Here is a 12,096-nt window from a genome sequence, read left to right on the forward strand (position 1 = left end):
GTGTTCTAACTTATACTCCCCCATAGCATAATAAATACTGTCAACTCCTGTGATTCAGGATGGAATCACACTTGATGATATGCTGATGTGAAGTCTAGTGTTGAAAAACACTTGGCATCTGCCACTACTGTTAGCATCTCGTTAGCATTTGGCAAAGGAAATCTATCTACTACGACTTCTTTATTCAGTGCCCTAAGCTCAACACAGAGACATTTTTCCATCAGCCTTCCGGGCTACAATTATTGTCAACAACTAATCTGTGGCTTCCTACAGAAATAATGTGACTGGCTCGTTGCTGTGCCTTTAATACGTTAACTGCCATGTTCCTACGCTAAGCATTTTCCTCAGATTCAGCAAGAGATCTTTCAATAACAATGATCTGTACAGCTGACCAATGAGTTCGCTTTGTAGAGTATCTTTCTTGTGGTTGACAAGAAAAAGCATAACAGCGTTTGAAACATTGCCTTGAATGATTTTCCAGAAAATAAGGAAGTCATTTTAATTAGCCGTCAATTACTTTGTCTTGTTGCTTACAGGTAGAGAGTTTTCATACAGCAGGAACAGCCACATTCATGAGATTTACAACATGACCTCTCTGTGGGCTAGTAGGGACCAAAGGGTGCTTTGGTGTTTGCTTACTGTCTTCTCCTATTGATGCTTTCAACATTCCTCAGCAGTCTGCCATTCCTGAATCTTGGATCATCGCACTTGTACTACTCCAGAAGCAGCCTTATCCTGCGGAACAGAGTTGGAAAAGTCTCTAGATTGCTTGTTATATCTGTGCTCCTCATTATTGTTCATCAGACAGCTGCAATCAGCAAAGTCTGGGTGCTTGAGAGTGAGGCAGGCCAGCTCAATTTCCACCAAATTCTGGACCATTTAATTTTCACTGGTAATCTTTTAATTAGGAGACTGGTTACTATCTCAACAATGGCATCCTGTGATTTAGGAAACCTCAGAAGTTCCTATGGGCTGTAATTGCTGCAGTGCTGTATTATTTTCTGCATCTCCTCATGCCCTCGCTCCGCACAGCGTAAACTGGGTTTCTTCAAACATTTGACTTGACTCATCTCCAGAAGCACAAGGGAAATTTCAGGCACAATCAAAGCTGGTCGAAGACCTGTGGCATTTCTGATGGCAGTAAGGACATCACATACGTAAGCCCATCCAACACAGTGACAGACTGCAATGTTCAGCCAATGGTCACATGAAAACATAGCAGATTCGAGCTCTGCCAGTCAACTCTGAAGTTTCAATATATTTTGCAGTCCCTTCAACTGTGTTCCAGTATTCAGTCGCAGATTTGGTGATATGCTGCAGTAGGGACACACTGAACTTTCATGGGCTCCCCTCAGCTATTCGACAGAGACTGGTATTGAGCAGCTAAAACATTTATTCTAGTCTTCAACTCAGGCAAGCAATCTCAGATATGATGTATCAATAACCTAGTAAGGGTTCTACCAAGATATCCACGGCCATTGCCATTTAATAGTGAGGAATACTTCTTTTGAAGAAAAGCATATTCATCCAGGAGGGAGTCAGCTACACTTTTCTTACTACTGATGTTGTGCCGGATCTTGTTCACCATTCCCACGATACCAGGTTTGATTGCAATGACTGCCCACAAGCATAAGCACATCCATTGCATCTGTACCGGCATCCATGAGGTCGAGCTTAGGGATGACAACCTGGGTTCTGCAGCCATTCACCCAATGCAATGACAGTGAATTGGACACTGCGGATAGGTCATGACTTTCAGTCGTAGCGTTATAATCCTGTCACTGGAGTGGTTTGCTGATTTTTAAAAGTCTGTTGGCATGCTTGATACTGTGCTTTCTCGCCACTGCCTGTTTATAGGGCAGGATATCAATTATTGCAGTGCAAACATCATCATAGAAGGTGTATGCAGTGGATATATTGAGGAAATCTATTCCATTTGTCTAATCTGTCCAAAGCCTATTCACTTGGTCCCTAAGAATTCTCTCCTTGCACGAGAACAGCCAGCTGTAATCAGGGCTGGCATGTGAACACAAGGTAGCCCTGGCAAATTTTGTCAGACCAGCCTCCATAGGGTATATGGTGAGCTTGTGTGACCACTGCAATGGTGCTTAGGAAGAACCCCCCAATAACATTTGGAAAAAATGGCAAAACAGTGCATTGTACAACTCATTTTTCATTATATATTCAAATGTATTAGTTTTTAAAGCATAGTAAATGGTGACCTTACAGAGCACCATGATGTAGCAGCCTATTTTGGGGTTCTTCAATGGTTCCCTCACAATCACCCTCTAACAGTGCCTTTCATCTCTCCACAGCCCCTCTTTCACATGTATTTCATTTGTTTTATAGCGCATCTCTTACCAGCGGATGGTGCTGGAGCACTTTACATCACATACATACAGAGACAAAGAATCACACTGTGTAAATCAATGCATAGAAAATATTATATAAGACAAAGGGGACTACAAGATGTAGTATTCACACATCATCCATACTGGTAGACATTTTGTAAGTGTGTTTGGTCTGGGGAAGCATAAACTCAAGAGTCAGAACGTAACACAGTAGTTGACTTTACTAATTACTTTTCATTACTACTCAACAAACCCTTTATAGAACAATTAAGATAATCAAAGACTGGGAAAAGTATAACTTTCTAACCTGTTCTATGCAGTTTGAATGCAGCTCTTTGATGGTAGTTCATAGCTCACTGTGCTAGATTATGATTGTAACTTATGAACTGCACAGTAACAAAAGGATCTCTATGAAAAAAGTAGGATTCCACTGAGCTATGCACATAAAATGCTGTTCTGTAATTTGCATAGAACATTCTTTGCAGAAGGCATATTAACCTTTTTCGCTACCTTAGATGCATTAAAACTTTCACTGAATAGCAGCAGTTTCATTTATCACCAGTTATTCTGGTACTTTTATTGTTGCCTGCAAACTGTTGGATATACAAATAACTCTGCCGTATTTTTAAAACTGCTGCACTGCTACAAAACTGGCCACACAGTAACAATACACCCACCCTTCCAGTCTCCCGGGGAAAGGACCAATGCCCGGTACAACTAGTCCAGCCTTGGCTGTAATGTTGATGGTTCAAGACGGCAGGATGAAAAGAGCTTCACTGCATAGGGCTCTAAGCAGATAGTAAAGGTAGGAGCAGGGTTTGGAGGGAGAGGGAGATTTGTGAGGGAACTACGGAAGGGAAGGGGAAGCTTTTTTCTAGCAATGGGACCTCTGTATGCTCTCCCCTATTAGAAACAAGCATTTGCAATGCAATTGCCTTGAGTTATAGCTATTGGCATTGTAAATTCAGAACTGGATTTTTCTTGCCACATAAACTGGTCAATCCTGTCTCATAATTTCATCTTTTCCTGCTATGTTTTGGTGGTCACTGGTAGCTACTGACATCAGAAATCACAAGCCCTTGAAGAGAAATGAGGAGATGACTGCACTACCTCGAGTTGTGTAAATGTCTGAACAGAAATTGGAAAATAAGGCTGGAAAAGTATTTTCTTTTTATTTTAACAGAATGAAAAGTCTTGCAAGCATTCTTGCCACGCATTTCAACAAAGCTCTAATGAAGTTAACAATAGCAGAGCAGCCTAAAAAGATGTATGGCCCCAATAAAGGAGATAAGGAATGCCCTGTGTGGGATTGTCGTGAGTGTTGGCAGGGAGGGGCCCTGGAGAGAGAGAGACTTGAGATGCGAGGGTCAGCAAGTTTCACATCATTGCTTCTGTGGTTTGTTACATTCTACCAGAAAGGGCATATTGTGGCTTTCATGAGCAGTGAGCTAAATTACCTGGTGTTTCTTTGGTAAAATAAGATGATTTTTAGAGCCAGAAATAAATGAGGACAGCAGTGGAATAAAGCCAAAACAAATGGCAGCAACATGGGAGGAGGTGGGAAGAACAGAATGCTGCAATAAAATGCAGGCAGCTAACAGCCTAAAACACCCGCAGTGAAAAGGGAGCACCAAAGAAATAACAAAAATAGTCTGTCACAGCAACAGATAAAGAAACCAAAGTGGAATAATGCAGTATGTGGTCACCTCTCTGAAACAGAAAAAGGAGGGAGAAAAAGGCAGAACTGACCACTAGGGAGCAAGAAGTTTTAAAGGACACTGCAACCAACAAATGAAATTGCTTTAAGCCATAAGAATTATTCTAAAAGTATGCACGAGGTTGAACACTTACACTCAACCTAAAAAACAAACACAAAGTGAGGCTTCACTGCTACTCCAGGCAAAGCTTCATAAGATTTAACTGGAAAATGTTTTGGTTCTCCCACAACCAGTAAAATAGGGTGATGAAAAAACAAACATCTCATAACTGAAATTCAAAAAAAAGAACACGTATAGGCATGTGTCAGTTTGGTTCCACATAACATGTAATGAGGGTCTGTGTGTGCAGTATGCATTGTAACAATGCAACTAAGTCAGATTTATGGAACTCATTGACGCTGACACCACTAATAGAGAAGATCCATCCTAATATTTGGAATATATCAGCAATGACATCCAGTAAATCAAAAGGATTCGTTTCAACCAGGTATAAGATGTCATATCTCAACAGATTATCACACCTAGAACAATTGAGAAATCTAAAAATCTACAGGGCTTACGAGCAGAATTAAATAGAGACATTTCAAATATGGGAAAGGAAATATGCTTAAGATAGTACATATAGGCATGACAGTTAAAATGTCCCAGTAAAAAAACAAGGCACCATCATCAGTGGACCTCGCATCGAAGGATGCCAGTCAGTAAAGCGGAATCCAACAGATGAGAATGCAGCGGAAAGCTGTTTACACGATCTCTTTTACTCGTCAAGTTTATTTTAGTAGGTATGCACGATGCAGAAAGCAAAGGGATGAAATTATTTCTTTTAATTGTTTTTGAGTTGAAGATTTTTGTTTTGTATTTACTTTTTTTATGAAGAGTTTTACAAATAACATACATAGTCTGAAAGAGTAAACACCATAATACCACATTAACACTAGAAACAGAACGTTAGGCCTACAAAATCTAAACATCAAATGATTTGAATAATAAATATAACATTGAAAAAGCATTCTTAAAGAGGTTATTTTCAATATTCTGTTCGAATTGGGGATGACTGATTATTATGGAAAGCAATAAATGCAAAAAGCTAATGTGGACATTAGGTAAAAATAAACAGAGTAATGGGTAAAACAATTATCTTCTTGACATCAATGGAAGTAGGTACTATGTTAAAGGGCTTGCAGAAGGACGCGTTTGAAGAAAGCTTGAATAATTATTTGGATATGTGCAAGAATCATGAATGTATATCATTTCGGGATCAGGAATTCTTGACAGTCTTTGGTTTATTGGACGTCTTAAACACACTATCATATGTAATATACCTTTGGAGATTGCAGTATTTGCATGTTTATGGCAAGTGTTTATTTGGTATGAAAGTTATATTAACATGGATATAGCCAGATGCGTGCTATATTAAACAGTTGTGCCATTTCTAAATGAAATACATAACAATTCAACACAGCCAAGTGTAAGTTAGGGTAAACGTGCTATAGAAGAAAGCAGTCTGGAGTAACTTGAAGTGACCGAGCTACAAGGATCAGGGCTCGATCAAACCCATAAATTAATAAATCCTTAATTGCACAAATCAATGCAGTGCAAGATATTTGTGCAGTCTCATTACTACTAGTTTATCCTGATCAGTGTTTGTATCTAAGCAGTATCTGTCCTTCATTTGTTCATGAATGGCCACTAGCACCATTTTCAAGTCCACCTCTTGCATCTCAACAGTCCTGGGAGAGTTGGACACTATCAAAGCTTCCTGTGGAGTCCCACACCACTCTCCACAACATATAATTGTTCAACTTAAGTCTTCATATTTAAGCTAAACTCTTTTAGGCCCGGAACAAAAAAGGTTGCGAATGGGGAGGCCTTAGTAAAATTACATAATATATATGAGAAAAAACATCTTGCATGCATAACTCCAGTTGTCTCCATGCAAGTGGTGTACAACGTAAATATAACCATCAAATTTAAATTATTTTGATCAAATGTGAGTTATATATATATATTTTATATATATATATATATATATATATATATATTATTTTGATCAAATTTTATTATATATGTAATCAAATTTCATCGAAATAATATATATATATATATAATCACATTTGATCAAAATAATTTAAATTTGATATATATATATATATTTGTATAAATAAAATCAAATTTGATCAAAATAATATATATATTGTCAAATTTGATCAAAATAATTTAAATGTGATGGCTATATTTACGTTGTACACCACTTGCATGGAGGCAACTGAAGTTATGCCTGCAAGATGTTTTCACTCTTCGTTCATTTAAAAAAGTTCCCTAAACGAATTATACTGTTATTGACAAATTTTTACATTCAATCCAGCAACTTTTATATACAACTCATCCAAGCCCTTGCATGGAAAGAAAGTCATTTTGGAAGTCAGAAGAGAAACAGCTTGAGAAATCGCCCCAGGGACATCCCGCCAGACCTAAAATTCTTACGGAATACATATGATTATTCAATGAGCATCAAAAGAGATCCAAAACGTACTTGCTCCCATTCACAACGTTTGTACTATATTAGATATTTGTTGCGCCTGCACATGACCATTTACAACGGTGACCTAAGCTAGATGTTAAGAATAATAAAAATACAAAATAAACCACTTGACAACATTAAAAAAAACAAATCACTCTCCTGAGAATTCAGTGAACTGCGAATAATTTCCTATATTTTTATGTGTGCCCTTGCTCTCCTTTTGCTTCTATATGAGTGTGTGCTGCACCGTCAGTCTCCTACTATATCAGGAAATTTCCCTGTATGCCTGACTGTCTTGTTGCTATTATGTGCGCACTCATATTTAAATGAATACTCTCTCCTCCCCTGCTGCTAGATTCCCAAATGTTGGCCCTGTGGCTATGGCTGATGTGTGTCTATATCTGGCACAAGACAGATTCCCTCGGTCGCCTTCTGGTTGCTCGAGGCAGCAAAGCTTTTTCGCAAATGTGGTATTAAAAAAACACAAGCCAGGAGCTATGAATTGCCTTATGTTTTATTTGTTTTTTTATCTATTTCAAAGAGGAGTCATATGATAACCGTGATATGTTCTAGGCCCGTGAATGCTCTGTTTTGAGTCGAAAGAGATACTTTGCCACCTCCACTGCCATTTCCGACCTCTCTTTGGGAAGTCTCCAGAAGGGCAGTAGTAGTTACAAATGATATCAGAGTTTCCGAGCTCTTAAAAAGGCCAAACTTCTCCATGGCTGTTCTCACCATTCACAAAATTAAGTTATTTTAATGTCCCAGCCCTTTCCAGCTGCCCTGTATTAAACATAAGATAGCCCTGCCATGTTCCCTAGGACATGTGTGACTAGCTTTTCCAGTCCAGCTTTTTTTCTTTGAATTTTGGGACGTGTAGTCAGTGCTTACTTTGTAAAAAAAAATAAAAAAAAAAATCAGTGTCCGGGCCCTTGTCAGGAGGTCACAGAAACTTGCACCACCGACTGCCATTGCCAGCGCCACTGATGACAATACCTACACAGCTACTAACCACCACACTCCTACAAGTGTGGTAGCTCAGACTGTTTGAGGCCTCCAGAGCTAGAAGAATACATTTGGGTGGCAGTTATTAGTTGGTTGTAATGTATTTTGAATCAATAAACAACTGTGGCCTTCTGGTCTCTAAGTTGAACAAACAGCACCATATGGCAGCTGCCATAAGGGCCTCTGGTGACAATTAAGTGCTGGTGCTGAGCATCAGAAATCACCTACTCAAATTAAGCACCTCGTGTAGTCTCGTTTTTTTCCACAATACCCCATAATTCAAAGGCAAAAAACCTGGCCTGGAGCAGCTCATCACGCATCGACCTGGAAAACTTGACACCTATTGTAGGATGTTCAGCCAGTCCTCGATTTTTATCTCACATTGATGTACATTTTGGATATTACCATTTTGCATTCATGGTGACAAAGGCAGATAATCATGTAGCAAAATAAAAGGTGATGTGAATTAATAGTTCAAAGCTGGCTGTTATTGAACAGTTTGAGAGCTCTGATACCCACCTGTGAGCTTCAGGAGTGGAGTTCAGCCCTGGTATATATACTGCAGTTCTATCAAAATGCTAACACACTGGTGTATTCGGGCCTGTTAAAGTATACAGGCACTTCGCTCATGTCACAACTAAGCAGGTGCACATCATGGACGTCATTTAGGGGTTGCCAGAAGGGGCAGCTGCAACCCATGGCTTGACCCTTGAGACATCTGACACTGCCTTTGCTACCTCTGGCTTCAGAGGTTGCAAAATCAGTGACAAGAACACATGGGTGACTCACATTATCAGTATCTGGCTCCAACATCTTTGTTTTTTGCTAATTTCTATAACATTACTAGCAAATAATAGTTTATAATTTATTAAAACATTGGAATTTTGGGAGCTCCATTGGAGACAACAGAGTGCTCCGGGCTTCTAATGCTGATAAAAGCCTGGAGCTCCAACATTTCAATGTTCTTTATTCACAGCAACAGCTGTGAACAAATACCTCACGGAGCACAAGGGGATTTCAGTCCCCTCAGGCTACGTGAGGCCTTTGTTTTTTCTTATTAGAACATTATGCCCTCTAGTGGCAGAATGTTCTAATAGTTGTATAATCCTTCATGGCTGGGAAATACCAGCAATTAAAGTCCCGCTCCCTTGTTAAAGGCCCTCACCTTCGGCTCAGGCCTTTAATGCAGGAGCGGACCTTTAATGGCTGGTGTAGCCCTCTACGCCAGGCTCTAAGGCTATACTATTACTGTAGTAAAAAGTGGAGTAGTAGTATCTGGAACAGAACTTTACTGGACATCCTAGATAAGTAAAATTAATGCTTTTAAATGATTGTGTGCATGTGGGTGAGAGAGAGCTTGGTTGAGAGCATGTGTCTATGTGTAAGCATGTATGTATGTGGGATTGGTGATGTATGTGAAAGTTGAGTGAAAAACTATAAGTGAGTCAGAGTAAAAGAGAGCAAGAGAGTGTAAATGAGTGAGTCAGGGTAAGAGTGGGTGAAGATGAAAGAAGGCAAATGAATGTGAATGAGTGAGCAATAGTGAGTGAGAGTGATGTAAGTGAATGTAACAGAGCATGAGTGAGAATGTTTTGTTATGCTTGCAAATCTGCTGTTAGATCTGGCATGCATCTTGGTTTATAGAGGCTCCCATGGCAAAATGCTGGCACTGGCAAATGCAAATGCTGGCAATGGCAAATGCTTGTCCCATGCCAAATGTTGACATGGGTCTCCCGTGGAAAAAATTCAGGCACTAGCATACTGGAGGAAATTCTTGGGAGAGATAGCACATGTTGCAAAATGCTTGTGCTGTCACATTGTCAGAGATTCTTGGTATAAGGAAGGCGAGCCGCTGCATATGTCAAGGGGCATCCATGTCAATATGCTGTCCCCGGCATTCTAGACATAACATTCCACATAAGAATTCACCCATAATACATTGACAGCAGTATTGGCAAAAGTCTAATACTAGAATATTGTATGTGTTGTTTGGGGACAACCATGACAAAAATCTGTCCCTAACAATTGAAGTCATTTTTGATATATGGGAGCACCAATGAGACATTTTAAAACAAAAATGGGGTCAACTCATGCGTTCTGTCGTGTTTCATTAGCTTGGCACACAATGAAAGAAATTTAATATTTTGTGAATGTCTTTTCAGACCTTATGGCTTTTTAGTGCATTTATGTGAAAAGTTTTATTAATATGCAAATTTCCTCAGGGACAAGAACACCCTCCCCCCCCTTTGTGCCCCTCCTGACCAACCTACCCCACTAGAAGATGTTGCTTCCTACAAAATCAGGTAACTCTTTCCTTGATAATTCATGTGGCCTGGTTAATATAGATAATACATCTTAAATAGACATTTGTCTGTGTTGTGTTGTTAGCCCTGCAATTAAGAAGGAACTTCAGCTATGTGAATTACTGTGATGACATCAGGGATAAGGTCATGTGGCATCACTTCCTGCGAAGTTTAAGGGTCAACGGTCATATAATGTTATTTCACTGAACATCATTAAGGTCGAAAGATGTATAATATCACTTCCATAACCTCTAGTATTTTGGTGAATTGATGCCCCTGGTGCACTTTTCAGCAAAAAATCACTGGTAATTAGCCTGTGCAGCTAACGAGGAGAAAGATGCTTTTCAACCCATTTAGAAGAGGACAGTAATGAGATACCAACCAAAAAAGGCTGATATCTCATCCACTACTTCCTTTTTGTTCTGTCTCATTTAGAGTGAAAAGGAATGCCCTTAACTAAATGCACGCTGATGAAAATGGCATTTGAAAGCCATCCAACTGATGGCGTCCCTTGTAGGGTCATTTCCAGAGGTGTCTTTTCTGACATGGACAGCCATATCAACCAAGGGTGTCCAAGACAGAAAAACTTCTCTAATGCCCCCACTTGCCGTACAAAACTCCCAGTGCATGTGGACATTAATTATGTTATTCCCGAGGATGAACCACTCCTTCAAAAGGGAGTTTATTTTCAGGAATTTCATAAGTGATGACGCACTGGACAAAGTTAAATTTGGCAGCCCTGCTGCACCCAGCATGGCGAAGGCTATTCTTTGCCACAACAGGAGCTCGATGAATGAGCAAATTCTAAAGGGTCTCCTTTGTCTTTGGTTTTCTAAAAAATTAGGGTCTCTGTATTTTCCACAGGCAATTCACTCCATTCTTTCACTTCTAATTTGCCACTTTGAGCTGTTCAGATAAAGGTTTATTGTTCCATAATGTGTTCCGCTGGCATTCCACAGTGGCACAGAAAAAGGTGGTTAGGGTCCATGTGGGGTGGTGGAGAATTGTAAGGGCTTTTTCCTGCTGCCTTTGATCCTTCACTGGGGAGTATGAGAAGTGATGCCGGTTCCATCACCGAGCTGTTACCTCTTAGGAATATTCTCAGCCTCTTTGAACTCCCTGTAAAGGAGCCTGAAATGATTTGACATAAACTGTTAGGAAACTTTAGAAAAGGGTTGCAACTTCCAAGGCAGGTGACCTGGAGAGCTGAAATGGGTCAAAGTAGTTGTGCAAGTGTCTTTCCCACCTTGCAGCTGCATAGTAAAAAGTGCAACCCTTGTTGGCAAACCTAGCATGCATCGCCTCAGTATTGCTGTGCAGTGGGGATTTCCTTTACTTGGTGCCAAGCAGCACCAGGTATGTCCACCTCTTCTCTAAGGAAGTTGGATGGGAAGAGATCCAGCGAGTCCCTTCGTCTCAGTTAAAATTGTGCCCATACCGGCTTGTCAGTGCTAGATTGATATATGCCTTCCTTTACTGTTGTCGGCTTGGAACTCACACCATCGCCTCAAATAGAGAGGCATGAAAAGAAAATGGCATAATCTCTTGGAGAATATCAATGACCTCCCGCACTTGTAAACAGGCCCACAGGATACAGACATAGGAAGATTTAAAACCAAAGACAATGGTCCAACACATGACATCTTCTGTGGATTAAAACAGTTCTTAAATTGCTTTGATGTGGGTTTGGAGCTGGCTTTGAAGTGAAGGTTGGCCTGCTGGCAGCCCATGCCTTTTAATTTTACCCTGGGTTGCTCAAATTGTGGTGTCTTCAAAACCTCAAACATACATGGCATCTAGTGATTTCATTAACCAGAAACACTAATGGGTCAACCATAGCATTTCGTAGAAGTATCAGTCCCCCAAAACTCAGATATCGGCTTCTTTGAGTTTTTCGAGATGATTGTTTTTGTCTCTACAATTTCTCTCCTGGGTTCTATGTTTTTTCCGTTCCTTATCTCTGAACCTTATTTCCGTTTGCAGCAAACAGCAGGACATTAAATGCAGTAAGAGTTGAATCAAATATGCGAATTCGCACACTTAAAAAGTGACTTCTTGATACATGCCGACTAGAGTTGCTTATAGTGTCGAAATAATTATATATGCTCCTTTTTTATACTGCTTTATGTAGGTGTTCACCCTACCGCCAAGTAGGATTCAGGTCTCTTAGTTCAACAACCAATATAGTAATCAATTAA

At 39.9% G+C, this 12,096-nt stretch overlaps 1 pseudogene; it reads right to left on the reverse strand.

The window, feature by feature from the left end:
• Nucleotides 1-220: 220 nt before the first annotated feature.
• LOC138283637 (dynamin-1-like protein) overlaps nt 221-12,096 on the reverse strand; it is a 46,476-nt pseudogene continuing 34,600 nt past the window's right edge.

The sequence above is a fragment of the Pleurodeles waltl genome, chromosome 3_1 (assembly GCF_031143425.1).
Source record: "Pleurodeles waltl isolate 20211129_DDA chromosome 3_1, aPleWal1.hap1.20221129, whole genome shotgun sequence".
Lineage (NCBI taxonomy): Eukaryota > Metazoa > Chordata > Amphibia > Caudata > Salamandridae > Pleurodeles > Pleurodeles waltl.